Raw genomic sequence first — 14974 nt, forward strand, 5'->3', positions numbered from 1 at the left:
CAACACCTGTTTTGTTTTTTTTTAATTAATTAATTTATTTGTTCTTATTTTTGGCTGTGTTCGGTCTTCGTTGCTGTGCGTGGGCTTTCTCTAGTTGCAGCGAGCGGGGGCTGCTCTACATTGCAGTGCGCGGGCTTCTCATTGTCGTGGCTTCTCTTGTTGCAAAGCACAGGCTCTAGGCCCGTGGGCTTCAGTAGTTGTGGCACATGGGCCCAATACTTGTGACCGGGCTTCAGTAGTTGTGGCACGTGGGCCCAATAGTTGTGGCTCGTAGGCTCAATAGTTGTGGCTCATGGGTTCTAGAGTGCAGGCTCAGTAGTTGTGGTGCACGGGCTTATTTGCTCTGTCGCATGTATGTGGGATTTTCTGGGACCAGGGCTCAAACCTGTGTCAGCTGCATTGGCAGGTGGATTCTTAACCACTGTGCCACCAGGGAGGCCATTTTTTTGTTTTATTTGTTTGTTTGTTTTTTTATGGCCACTTTTGGTACCACCTAAAATCATTTTGTGTGCATCATCAGTCCACAACCCCTTGGAAGATACTGGCTTAAAGGATAAGAGTGAGGGCTCTAGAATCAGGCTGACCAAATTTGAATCCTGCTCCACCAGTTACTAGTTGATCTCAGGCAAGTCCCCAAACCTCTTTGGCACACAGCTGCCTCGTGTGAAAAATCAAGCACTAATTTTAATTGAACACTTACTATGGTCCTGTACTGTGTTAATGCTCTGTCATTTTATCCTCTCCACAACCCTAAGAGTTTAGTCCTGTTTCACAGTTGAGGAAGCAGCCTGAACACACGTGACTGAAGCATTTGACCTTTCAGGACCTGCCCCTCCTCCCTCCAAGTTTAGAAGGTCCTCCAGGACTGAAAACAAAGTCACATGTTCCTATATCTCTAATTGCAGCCTTTACCGCCTCTGAAGTTTACATGAGTCAAGGCTGAGTTCTAAGATTCCCCGGAGTTTCTGGTCTGATGACACCTTTCCATCTTGCATAATGTGACCTAGATGCTTGTCTCTTGATTCCATTTTTGCTTGAGGAATTTGCAGGCATGACTTTTTTTTTTTTTTTTTAAAGACAGGTATAATTCAGTTTAGGATAGACATTTCCAGTGAGAACTGTGGGCAAGAGGTGATTCTGGTCTGCAATCTGTAGCTATGGGCCAATGGGGCTTTCCTAGGAGAGGGACAACTTCATGTTTGAGAGCAAGAAAAGAGGTACTGAGGATAATGAACAAGACTAGGAGAAGCTCTGGCATGCTTTATATTATCTCAGGGAGTTCTTCAGTCCTGCAAATGCTCCTCTGAATCTAAATCCTCCCAAAAACTGGAGGAGGAGGTGCTGAGCACTTTTTATGGCTATTTATTACTGGTCCTTGGAGGCATTTAATTTCACTACCCCAATGGAGAAAGTGTATAAAGCCCTGGAAGTAGGGTTACCAAATAAAATACATGATACCCAATTCAATCTGAATTTTAGATAAACAATAAAAAAAAATTAGTGTAAGAATGTTACATGCAGCATTTGTCACATATTTATACTAAAAAATTATTAATTTTTTATTGCAATTCAGATTTAACTGAGCATCCTACTTATTGTTTTTTAAAGAACCATTTTGGTTTTTTGGTGTTGTTTTGGGTTTTTATAATTAATTAATTTATTTATTTATTTTTGACTGTGGTGGGTCTTCGTTTCTGTGAGAGAGCTTTCTCTGGTTGCGGCGAGCAGGGGCCACTCTTCATCGCGGTGCGCGGGCCTCTCACTATCGCGGCCTCTCTTGCTGCGGAGCACAGGCTCCAGACACGCAGACTCAGCAGTTGTGGCTCACGGGCCCAGTTGCTCCGCGGCATGCGGGATTCTCCCAGACCAGGGCTCGAACCCGTGTCCCCTGCATTGGCAGGCAGATTCTCAACCACTGCGCCACCAGGGAAGCCCCTTCCTACATTTTTATTTTCTAAATCTGGCAACACTACCTGGGAGGGAGGGCCTGAGGTGCCTAGGGACAGAACTTGTGTACCTCATTTTGCAGATGACAAAACAGTCTTTTTTAAAAAATAAATTTATTTATTTATTTAATTTTTGCCTGCATTGGGTCTTCACTGCTGCACGTGAGCTTTCTCTAGTTGCGGCAAGTGGGGGCTTCCTTGCAGTGCGCGGGCTTCTCATTGCGGTGGCTTCTCTTGTTGCAGAGCACGAGCTCTAGGCGCTCGGGCTTCAGTAGTTGGGCCATGTGGGCTCAGTAGTTGTGGCTCGTGGGCTCTAGAGTGCACGTTCAGTAGTTGTGGCACATGGGCTTAGCTGCTCCGTGGCATGTGGGATCTTCCCAGACCAGGGCTCAAACCTGTGTCCCCTGCCTTGGCAGGTGGATTCTTAATCACTGTGCCACCTGGGAAGTCACTTTTTTTTAAAAAAAAAATTTTATTTATTTATTTAGGCTGCGCTGGGTCTTAGTTGCGGCATGCAGGATCTTTTAGTTGTGGCATGTGGACTCTTAGTTGCATGCCACAGCTGAGAGTCCACATGTCTAGTTCCCCGACCAGGGATCAAACCCAGGCCCCCTGCATTGGGAGTGTGGAGTCTTACCCACTGGACAACCAGGGAAATCCCAACAAAACAGTCTTAAAGAGGGAAAATGATGAGCCACGACCTCAGGTCTTCAGTGGTTTCTTCGGATCCAGATCTGAGGCTCCCACAAGCCCCATGCAGTGTCTTCTCTCCATCAACACACAGTTCTGCCACTTTTCAAGTGTTTCCCTTCCTCTGGCATTGAATGCAGAATGGCTCCAGGGAAATGGGGGACAGCAGCATGACTAGCAGTGTGACTAAGTGTTCTGCAGGGAAAGCCAGTAAGTGACAGGTGGCATGTGGGCTGCTGGGGTTTCTCTCCCCACTCCTTCCAGCTCTTCATCCCTGCTTCCTTCTCTCTCCAAAGGCCTGGGAAACTCCTTCCCTTGCTGGTGGGGGCCTCTCCCAGGCTTCCTGCCCCTGCTGTAGCAGGTCTGGGTCCTGTCTCAGTTTGACCTGGCTGTCCAAGGCAGAAGAGGGTATAGGTGGCTCAAGGCTCTATTAGCCACCAGTCCTACATTCTGACCAGGCCAAGACTAGACTGGCTTTTGGATCAGGGAACTTGGGAGCCAGAGCCACACAGCATGGGAGATGAGGAAATGCCCAGGCTGGAATTCTCTGCCCTTACCAACCCAGCTTCTCCTTGGAGAACCACCAACTAACTACTTACCCTGGATGTCCTAGAATCTTCACAACATCCTAGGAGGTAGTATCTATTATTCCTATTTAGAGATTTGGCCACTGAGGTTCAGGGGATTTCCCTAAAACCCCTGAAGTAACATGTTGATAGTCAGAACTAGCTCCTCCTTGATCTACGTGCCTCTGAAGAAGCCTGACATTAATTCTGCTAGGTTCTACCTCCCAGATCACAGCTAATCTACCCTAGGTATGAGCAAGAAGGTTAGGATATCATAGTCCACCCAGCATAGTGGTTCTCAGAATGTGATCCCTAGGCATCAACATCACCTGGGAATTGTTAGAAATGCAAATTCTTGGGCCTGATTCCAGAACTTCCTGACTTAAGAAATTCTGGGTGTGTTACTTGGCAATCTGGGTTTTAATAAGCCCTCCAGCTGATTCTGATGCACTCTAAAGTTTGAGAAGCTGGCATGTAGTAGAAAGAGATGCATTTTTGGAATAAAATGAGTATACATTTAAAACATATATTTGTTTTGTATATACTTTTCTTGACATATAATATACAGAAAAATACACATATCATAAATATGCAGCTTGATGAATTCTCACAAAGTGAACATGCCTGTGTACCAGCACCCAGGTCAAGACACAGAACATTTTTACCAGCCCCAAGAACCCCTTTTTTTTGTCTCCTTCCTGGTATTACCTTCCCTCAAAGGTAATCACTATCCTGACTTCAAACACCATACATTAGTTTTGCCTAACATTAGATAATTTAAAAATTGTATATGAAGACAGAATCTGGAGCGGACTTCGGTTGGATCCCTGGTTCCTGGCTGAGTGATCTGGACCATTCATCTAATTTCCTTGAGACTCATTTCCCTCTCTGTATAATGGGCATAAAAAATACCTCATACCTTAAAGGCACACTGTGTTCCCCAATCTTGCCTAGTGATAAGAATCACCTGGGGCACTAGTTAAAAAATCCGCATTTCCCCATTCTTTTTTTTTTTTTTTTTTTTTTTTTTTTGCGGTACGCGGGCCTCTTACCGCCACAGCCCCTCCCGCCGCGGAGCACAGGCTCCCGGGTGCGCAGGCCCAGCGGCACGTGGGATCCTCCCGGACCGGGGCACGAACCCGCGTCTCCTGCATGGGCAGGCGGACTCCCAACCACTGCGCCACCAGGGAAGCCCTCCCCCATTCTTAATAGGACAAAAATTGGTTGGGGGTGCAGAGGTAATTTTAAAAAAAAATTTTTTTTTCTAAATTTATTCTTTTGTTTTTGTCATGTGGCGCTGTGCAGCTTGCAGAATCTTAGTTCCCCAACCAGGGACTGTACCTGCGCCCTCCACAGTGAAAGCGTGGAGCCTAACCACTGGACTGCCAGGGAATTCCCTCTGCCCCCCAGTTTTTTTGTAAAAGCATAGATATATGGCACATAAATTGATAAACAGCATGTTTGTGATATTAAAATTTCATGAGGGAATTTAGGAAAAAATGTCTAGGACTTCCCTCGTGGTCCAGTGGTTAAACCTCCGTGCTTCCACTGCAGGGGGCACGGGCCTGGACCGGGAACTAAGATCCCGCATGCTGCATGGGGCGGCCAAAAAGAGGAAAAAAATGTAAAAATGTTCCTTACAGAGATGATAATTTCAAAAAAAGGTGAGAAACACTGCCTACCACAGTGATTCTCCAAGTGTGGTCTGTGGTTAAAAATGCAAAATCTGAGGCTTGACCTCAGAGTTACCAAATTGGAAATCCTGGGGGTGAGGCCCAGCAAACTATGGTTTAAGTCCTGCGCTTGATTCTGATGGGCACTAGAGTTTGAGAACCATTGCGCTAGACAATGTGAATGGGGTGGGGTTATAGGAATCTGTATGTTTAACAAGCTCTCCTAAGGTACATTGCAGGAAACAATGACATGGAGGATTTGAAAGTATTTGAAAAGTGTAAGTGACTTTACAGATGGTAAAATACTATTTTCATTAAGAGGAACACGCTAAACAATAATAGCAAAGGTCACTAATTACTAAGCACTTAGTTGTGCCTTTGAGTCCACTTGCACAGCCTGTTCTCACAACCCATGACGGAAGTTAAGAGGTTGGACTCTGAAACCAGACTGCCTGGGTTCTTATCCAACTTGTGACTTGGTTTGTGCATCTGTAAAGTGAGGAAAATGAAGGTACTTCCCTCATAGATTTATTTTGAGGATTAAAGAATCTTATTGATCAGGGGACTTCCCTGGTGGTCCAGTGGGTAAGACTCCATGCTCCCAATGCATGGGGCCCGGGTACCATTCCTGGTCAGCGAACTAGATCCCGCCTGCATGCCACAACTAAGAAGTCCACACGAAGTCCACATGCAGCAACTAAGACCCTGCATACCACAACTAAGACCCCACGCAGCCTAAATAAATAAATGTGTTAAAAACCAAAAAAGAATCTTATTGATCAGCTCTTAGAACACCTGCCATGTTGGCACCACTTACGTTTAAGCTGTTTTCATCATCCCTAAGTGCACCCTGTTAAAAGGTGGAGTTGAATCCAATCAATGCAACTCCTGAGTGTACTTTCCTAAGGACTAAGCTACAGTTCAGTGGTTCTCAAAGTGTGATCTCCTACCAGTAGTACACCAGAGAGCTTGTCCGAAATGTAAATTATTAGGTCCTATCCCAGATCTGATGAATTAGAAACCCTGGGGGTGGGGCCCAGTAGTCTTAAGTTTTAACAAGCCCTTCAGGTGATTCTGATGCACGCTAGAGTTTTGGATCCGCAGCTACAGCTTTTAGAGGTTCTGGTGTGTGATTAGGAGGGTTTTCAAAAAAAGCCTAGAGGTACTGGAAGCAATCCAAGCGTCCCTCCCACCTGACTGAGCGCAAACCCCGATTTAGCTGCGCTCATCAGCCTCTGCGAGCTCTTCCTGCCGGCAGCGGGCTAGTGCGCAAGACCTTCTGGGGCTTGTAGGCCGGATCGCTCTCGAGCTGGAGGCGCCTGCGTGTTGGCCGCCAACTCGCTCTAGTAGCTGTGGTCCGGGCTCGGGACCGGCTGCCATCTTAGTCGAGGGACGCAAGAGTCGCCGCCGCCCCGAGTCCCGGTAAAAACCCGTGGGCGGACTGGAGGCAGTTCTGGGGAGAGGGAGGGTCCTGGACAAGGGTGTCCGAGGAGAACGAGGGATGGAGGAGTGCGGCGCGTCAGTCGGGACCCCAGAGCCGCGGCTGCTTCCTCTTCCCTCAGAGCCGGTGCCCGTGGGGGGCGCGGGGAGCTCGGGCTAGTGGCGGGGGCCCGGCGGGGGTCGGGGTGGGTCGGCTGGACGCACCCAGCGGCCACTCTTGGGCTTAGGCGTCCGGAGCCCCTAGCCTTACGGGCGCCAACTTATGAGAGGACTGGGCCGCAGTGGGCGCCCGCAGGGTCTGGCCCCGAGCCCCTCAGCCCCGCCCGGGGGCCACTCTGCCGCGGCCCGGCCTACGCGCGGGGCAGGGCGGCAGCGGCAGGCGCGGGCGACGTGGCCCTGCGAGGGGCGGTGGCCGGGCCCACCTGCCACCCGCTGCCCTTCCCGAGACTTTTTGGAGCCCCCACTCGCGAGAGGGGCCCAGTACAGCGGCTGCCTCTCTTCTCTCTTCCACTCCCCTCCTCCCTCCATTGTCCCCCAGCATGGTGGTCCCGGCCCCGGCGTCCTCCTCCGCGCCCGCTGTCGGCGCGGAGTTTTGCAGACGTGGAGCTGTCAGTGTCCTTCCTCCTGAGAATGCCCTTTTCTTTAGTGGAGAGAAGAAAAAAAGTAGCCGTGATGAGGACATGACTTAGGGGTGACTAAGTGGGGAACTCAAGTTTTCAGACTTAGCTCCGGGCCGCGACTCAAAGAGAGATAAACACACGGTTTTTTTGCCCCAGGTAGACGTTGGGCCCCAAGTTAGCGATGTAACCAGGTGAATTTGCAAACTACCCGAAATCCACGGTTCGCAGCAACAACTCAGCTTGTTGTCTTGGTTATATTCATATCTTAATCTTGTTAGATTTTCTGCCATTATTCAACAGCTTCATTATACTTTTTTGGGAGTGAGGGGTGGGGAAGGACGAGTGGGATTTTTCTTTGAAAATTAACGAGGCACTTGAGCCAGACACCTATCATTGTACTTAGTTGGGGTCTCGCATGTATTCCTAACATAATTAGGTCTTAAGGAAGTACTAAAGGCAGTGTATTTCCACCCTGAAAATGGGCTAAGGATTTGTTTCTCAGCCGAAGTAAAGTTCTCATGGCAGCTCTGTTGAGAGGCTTCACTGTGTATTCATAGGTTTACTCAAGGTACGATTACTTCATTTTTAAGATTTAGAAATGAAGGTGGAAATTCACCTGCTTTTTTGAACAGTGAATGTAAATTTTTTGGAGTGTGAGTCCAAAAGGAATTCCTTCATCTTCAGCATATGAGTCAAGTCAGCAAGGATATGATATGAAATAAACAAGTGCAGAATACTTCTTCAGTGTATTCTAGAATAAATCATTTCTACATTAAAGAACTATCTTTACACCTATTGGAAGAGACAAACCACTAGCCCCCAAATTTGACCATTAGAATAATTAGGGGAGCTTTTGAAAAGTAGAAATTTCAGGGCCTCATTCCCTGAGATTGATTTAATACCTTTGGGTTAAAACTTGCCTCAGGCAATTCTGATGGTCTTAGGAACCATTGAGACAAACAATACTTTGGATAAACCAAAAAGCTTTGAGACAGTAGAGGAGGTAACCAGTTGTGTCCCGGTTGACCTGAGAAGGAGGAAGGATCTGCTTCTGGACCTAAGTTGGGTGTTAGGTGATGAGTAGGATGGGGATTGTGATGGGGAAAGGGAAGGAGGGCAGACAGAGGAAACACCTTAATACTGTGCGTAAATGGGAGAGGATTGTGGAAGAAAAAGAGAGCAGGGAGTGGGATGGGGAAGGAGAGCACTGTGGATGTGAGGCCAGAAAGGTAAAAGGCTACTATATGAAAAGTTCTAAGTATAATGCAAAAAAACTTGTTTTATGTTGTTAGCAATAGATACACATTTTTGAACAGGGAAGTGATATGAGTAGATGTTTGCTTTAGAAAGATTGCTTTGGTGACAAGAGTGAAAAAGGATGGAAGAGTGGCTGTTGCAGAGGTCTAAGTGAGAAGTGAAAGGCTTGACCTTGTAGAGAGGCTGTGGGGATGATCAAGGGATTGGATTTAGTTCTTTACTAGTGCAGTATTGTTGCCCTGTTTTTGTATGAGGATTTCTTTAGGACTCGTCTGGGTAAAAGGTTCCTTTTCTGTCAAAAGAACCCATTAACAAATCAGAATAATATTGATAGGTTATGTATGTTAATGGTATCAGAATGTATTGTTCGTTAGCATCCTTGATCAGGTGCAATTTGTAGAATTTGGAGATTAGACTGAAATTTATGACTATCAGTACTATTGATTTAAGCTTGTTGGAAGTGTTTTTCTCCCACCCTCAGAAACTTGGTTGTAGAATTTTAGAGTTGGAAGAGATTGTAGAGATTATCTACAGTCTGCAGTGGCAGATATATTTTGTTTTATGGGCCAACTTTCATTTGAAGTAGCTACCAGAGCCCTGTGTTGAGAAGGATTTTGATCTTATGCATTCTCTGGGAAAGTGAGTTATGATTGATTAGTGATTCCTCCTGTAGACACTAGTTATCTAATGGGTAGTATATGTGCCAGGTATATGCTATTCTTAGACTAGTCCAACCTGTTAGTTTTCTGTTTGTTAAAAAAAAAAAAACTGGGACTTCCTGGTGGCACAGTGGTTAAGAATCCGCCTGTCAATGCAGCCTCCAAGCCCTGGTCCGGGAAGATCCCACATGCCGAGGAGCAACTAAGTCCGTGTGCCACAACTACTGAGCCTGCACTCTAGAGCCCACAAGCCACAACTACTGAGCCCGTGTCACAGCTACTGAAGCCCACACACCTAGAGCTCATGCTCTGCCACAAGAGAAGCCACCATAAAGAGAAGGCTGTGCACCACAACGAAGAGTAGCCCCCGCTCGCTGCAACTAGAGAAAGCCCGCATGCAGCAACGAAGACCCAACGCAGCCAAAAATAAATAAATTTAAAGAAGAAAAAAAAAACTAGTTAAGAATCAGAGCTAGAAATAGAACCAAGTTTTGTAACTTGTAGCCTCTTCTCCAGTGTATCAAGATGAATGTGTGCTAGTAAAGAGCTTTTGGTATTAGACCAAAAGAAAAAAAGTATTTCTAGCCTGAGCCTCTTCACTGTTTAGTTAAGAGTTTAACAAGGAACTTTGGCGTAGAAGTGAGTTTTGTTGTATTCATTCTGGCTTAAGAAATTTGTGTTGGGACTTCCCTGGTGGCGCAGTGGTTAAGAATCCGCCTGCCAGTGCAGGGGACACGGGTTCGAGCCCTGGTCCGGGAAGATCCCACATGCTGTGGAGCAACTAAGCCCGTGTACCACAACTACTGAGCCTGCGCTCTAGAGCCTGTGAGCCACAACTGCTGAGCCCGCATGCCACAACTACTGAAACCCACGCACATAGAGCCTGTGCTCCGCAACAAGAGAAGCCACCTTAATGAGAAGCCCGCGCACTGCAATGAAGAGTAGCCCCCTACTCACCGCAACTAGAGGAAGGCCGTGCACAGCAACAAAGATCCAACGCAACCAAAAATAAATAAATAAATTTATTAAAAAAAAAAGAAATTTGTGTTAGTACTCATAGGAAATAGTGTTCCCCCCTCCCCCCCGGCTTCCTTTCTTGTTCCTCACTCTTCTGTTTTGGGTTTTGGGGATTGGTTTCCTTTATATGAATTAAGGCAAAAGTGTATAAAGGTTTTTCCCCCCCCCTCCTATATTATAGCACCTGGTCAAATTCTGGGCTCATAATAAGCACTCAGTAAAGGCATGTTGATTTTTGTGGCTGTAAATGATACTGGCTTTGAGTCAATATAAATTAGCAAGGGGGCGGGTTGCAGAACTGAATTGCAGCATTCTCTGGTTGAGAGGTCAACCCTCAGCTAAAAATGTTGGGTTGGAAACTAGCCTCACGACTAGAAGTAGTTAACCAGAAGCTGTTCCTTGCCTCTGTCCTCTTTCAGTCTAGCAGTGTACTGTCCTTGGAGAACTACTGCCAACTCAGCTCTTTACTTCTTTTCAGAACTGGCTATACTCTGATCCTTGGAGTACTTTTCTTTTCTTATCCCTAGGAGCTTCCAAGTTGCAAGGATAGTCCTTACTGTGACCCCAATAGAGTATGTGTTTATATGGCCATCCTCGTTTTGCCATGTAGCCGTATGCAGGTGGGGGTCACCCCTTACAGAATGTGAGTCATTTTCTCCCCGACTCACCTTCTTATCCTGCCTGCTCCATCAAAAATTATCTGTGCCATGAAACTTTTTAAAGGACATTGTGCTGTCAGATTCCTGAGGTCATTGCTGATCTGATGTGTTTAACCATAGGAATAATGTGTTAATGGACCCTCCTTCCTCTCTCAGGTAACATGCATTTAACAGTGGCCTTCTGGAGACAGCGCCTTAACCCAAAGAAGTGACTTCAAACAGTGAAAACTTCAGGTATGGTGGCGTGCCTGTGAGAGAGATTGGGGGGCAAGAATGTTGCTGAGGGTGAGCCCTGGTCATATTAACAGCTGTGAGGAGGTATGGGGAGACACCAGTGTTCATGCTGGCTAAATCAGTTGGTTGAAGAAATAGACATTTCTACCTGGACCTGAAACCCAAAGCTGCCTTTAGAAGGATTAGCCATATTGTACAATGTGAGCCACATTGTACTGTTAATTTGAGTCCTGAGGACTGACTTTTCTGTTTTTCTAGCTTCCCTAGACATACATAAACTTTTCCCACTTGTGCTATTTTATAAACATTTATCTCTGTATACTTGTCCAGACATGTGCATGTATATGGTTAAAAAGTGTAGGAATTAAAAAGAAGACAATATGGTTCAGTGGAAAAAGAATAGAGGACTTGGAAAGAAAAGGTCTGGGTTTTGATTTGATTTCGCCACTGACAAACTGATAGTTGGCAAATTACTTAATATTGACAGGACTTAGTTTATATATCTGTAAAATAGATGTGTTGATTCCTACCTGCCTCCCTGGCATTGTTGTGAGGATCAAATATTGGGTTGGCCAAAAAGTTCTTTCGTTCTTTTTCTGTAAGATGTTATGGAAAAACCCAAACAAACTTTTGGCCAACCCAATAAAATAATACATATTAAATCTTTAGAAAAAAAATGAATTCACAGCTTAAGGCATTATGTAGATCTACAAGGTGGGAGGAGTTGGCAATAATATTTAAAAGGAAAGCAGGACAGGACAGATGCACTTTAAAAGATCAGGAGAGGAAAAAAAATAAAAGATCAGGAGAGAGAAAAGGAAGACTACTGGTTAAGAATAAAAGTAGAGCATAGGAAAAGTCAAGCAGTAAGAGAATAGGGGGTGAATGAAGTAGAGCACGTGAATTGGTTGGTGAGAAAGCTGAAAAGAGAGGATCCCTTTCATTTGCCTAACCCTAACCTTGCAACTGTTGTCATTACCACCTTTCTTCATATGTGTCTTATCCATACTGGGCTGCTTGTCTCCACTGTAAACGTCATAATAATAAAATGTTTATTATTCATTCAACTGTGTGACCCTTTGTGTTTAGCGTATATTTTTGTTAACAAATTGCCTTATAAATGCCAAGAGACCAAGGCTGTGACTTGCTTATTATGGTATCCCATGTCACTGCTATAATCAAATATGTGCTTAATCTGTTTTTTTTTTTAATAATTATAGAGAGAAAAGAAGGAGATAGGCTGCTTTGTGAGAGTTACTAGGGAAGGGAAGTGGTAAGAGGAAAAGTAGATAAATAAGAGATAGTAAGAAAAATTCTCAGGATAATGAAAGGAAAGACATGAAAATGAGAAAAATATGTAGAACAAGGGAAAAAGATGGTGTTATCTGCAGTTAATGGAACAAGGCAAATTTCATATCTTTAATGGTGATATAATACCTCACAAAAAGTTATGTGCTGGGAAAGATCATTCTCCATACCAAATATCTTTAAAATATTTCTAAAAGTATCCACTTCATCCTGAGCTCACAGAGTAGTTCTTTGTGGAAAGAAAACTGGGCCAATATTCAGGAGACATGGGTTCTGGCCTTGGTATTGCTTGTTACTTAAATTCTGTGATCTTGAGCAATTCGCTTAAATCTCTCTGGACTGCATTACTTGTCTGTTGAAAGCATGAACACAATGCTCTCTCCTAGCTCATTGATTATTCTCTGTGCTTCATATGCCAGCTCACTAATTTTTCAGGGCTTTGTTGATACAATATAGGACTGGTCTCAGGAAAGCTTATAATAGGACTTCATAAAATCCAGTGCTTTATAAATGAGAAGCCATTTTATTTAAGTTCTATTTTATTTATTTATTTATTATTATTATTTTTTTGGCTATGCTGCATGGCTTGCGAAATCTTAGTTCCCCAACCAGGGATTGAACCATGCCTCCTGCAGTGGAAGTGTGGAGTTCTAACCACTGGACTGCCAGGGAATTCCCTTAAGTTCTACTTTAAACATTGGTAGAGAGACTTACAGGAAATCTAAGTATAGGAATGTTAAGTTTGTAATACTCAGTAAGCATTTATTGAGCCCCTGTTATGCTAGGTCCCAGAGGGTACTCTGCCTCAAGGATTTTGTTTTTGTCAGGAAAACAAACTTGTTCACCGGTAATTATTGTAAACAGCAAGATGATAAATGCTATAATAAGGATTTTGTTGCACTGCAATTTAAGATACTTGGATATCTTGGTTCCTTTAATATAATTGAATATATGCTAACTGCTGCTTTGTGCTAGGCATTGCAGGGACTCATGGAAAAAGCAGTCCCTGCCTTCAAGAAACTTGCAGTTTTTTTCACATCTGCAGACTGTTTACCCAAATATATATAACCTTCTACTCCAGGAGAGAGGAGGATTTTTGTACTGAATCACTTTGTATTTTTTTTTTTTTTTTTGCGGTACGTGGGCCTCTCACTGTTGTGGCCTCTCCTGTTGCGGAGCACAGGCTCCAGACGCGCAGGCCCAGCAGCCATGGCTCATGGGCCCAGCCGCTCCGTGGCATGTGGGATCTTCCCGGACCGGGACACGAACCCGTGTCCCCTGCATCGGCAGGTGGACTCCAACCACTGCACCACCAGGGAAGCCCCTAAAATTTAGTCTTTGATTCTTCGTTCCAGAGAGTCCGTTCAGTTGGTCACAGAGGAAAGTATGGTAGGGAATCATATTGTAGGGGTTAACAGTATGTACTGGAGTTAGATTGTCTGATTTTGAATTCTGGCTCTACCGTGTCCTGGCAGTATGACCTTGGCCAAGTTGCTTAACTTCTGTTTTGTTTGTTTAATTTATTTATTTTATTTATTAAGTTTTTGGCTGTGTTGGGTCTTTGCTGCTGTGCATGGGCTTTCTCTATAGTTGCGGCAAGCGGGGGCTACTCTTCATTTCGGTGTGCGGGCTTCTCATTGCGGTGTCTTCTCTTGTTGCGGAGCACGGGCTCTAGGCCTGCGGGCTCAGTAGTTGTGGCTCGCGGGCTCTAGAGTGCAGCTCAGTAGTTGTGGTGCTCGGGCCTAGTTGCTCTGCGGCATGTGGGATCTTCCCGAACCAGGGCTTGAACCTGTGTCCTCCACATTGGTAAGCAGATTCTTAACCACTTTGCAACCAGGGAAGCCCTGCTTAACTTCTTTGTGCCTTAGTTTCCTCATCTGTAAATTGAGAATAATAGTAACATGTATCCATAGGGTTGTTGTGTGGACTAAATGAGATAATGTATTTTTGCTTGAACAAATTGCCTGCTCAAAATAAGCAGGAAATGTTAATTGCCAGTATTACTGTTGTTATTATCACATTATCATCATCACCAACCTTGTCCTTCTTAAAATTATCTTCTTAATTTATTAATTCATTCAGTAAATTTATCTAGGGTGAGCACTGTAAAGTCAAATGCCTACAAGGGCTAGATGAACATTTTAAACAGTAATGATAGATCAGATTGGGACTTAAGTGATTTAGGGAATTCATGTCACTCCAGTGAGGCAGCTGTTATGCAGCTTTGGCCCACTTTATTTTTTTTAATTGAGGTGAAATTCATCATTTAAAAATATATAATTCAATGTTGGCTCACTGTTGATCTGGCAGGGGGCTGAGGGGGGGTGGCGTGTAGACAGAGTGTGGCCTGAACATCTTAACTTTTTTCTGAACAGAAGCTAGAATTCCAGATTTTGAGAGAAATTTTTATTTTTAAATGTTGGCAACTTAATGAATTCATAAAAAACTCTGTGAGCCAAGCAAATCACCACTGTGGGCAGGATTTGTCTTGTGGGTTGCCATTCTGCAGCCTCTGATCTGGGGCTCAATTTTTTGCAGCATAACCCATGTTCCCTGCCCTCTGGGAAGAAAGTCCTTACCCACATAGGGATTTTTAAAATTCAAGGGATACCTTAGAGAAGTCTAGGGCTGAATGAGGAGTATATAGAATAATTAAGGCAAAGAGGAGGAGAGAAGTTATTTAAAACTGGGATTCAGAATGGGCAAAATGGCAGGAATGGACTTGAGATGGTGGAAGTACAGTGAATTTAGATTAATCTGAAGAGGGTTTGTGTGGTCCGCGTAAGAAGAGAAAGTTTGGAAAAATTAAGAGACAAGTGTAGGGGCAGAAAAAATTTCTCTTCTTCCCTTCTAGGTTCTTTGACTGGTCTAATCATTGATATAAGACAGATTAACAGGAGAAAAA

At 44.6% G+C, this 14974-nt stretch overlaps 1 protein-coding gene across 3 annotated transcripts in view; it reads left to right on the top strand.

Moving 5' to 3' along the window:
• Positions 1–6145: 6145 nt before the first annotated feature.
• The window catches only part of ITCH (itchy E3 ubiquitin protein ligase), a 118535-nt gene continuing 109706 nt past the window's right edge, over positions 6146–14974 (top strand). For all 3 annotated transcript variants that reach the window (XM_067707870.1, XM_067707869.1, XM_067707871.1), the window contains exons 1-2: positions 6146–6297; positions 10684–10761. The gene's annotated coding sequence lies outside the window, so the exon portion shown is untranslated. The remainder of the gene's footprint in view (positions 6298–10683; positions 10762–14974) is intronic.

The sequence above is a fragment of the Pseudorca crassidens genome, chromosome 15, assembly GCF_039906515.1.
Source record: "Pseudorca crassidens isolate mPseCra1 chromosome 15, mPseCra1.hap1, whole genome shotgun sequence".
NCBI classification, from domain to species: Eukaryota; Metazoa; Chordata; class Mammalia; order Artiodactyla; family Delphinidae; genus Pseudorca; species Pseudorca crassidens.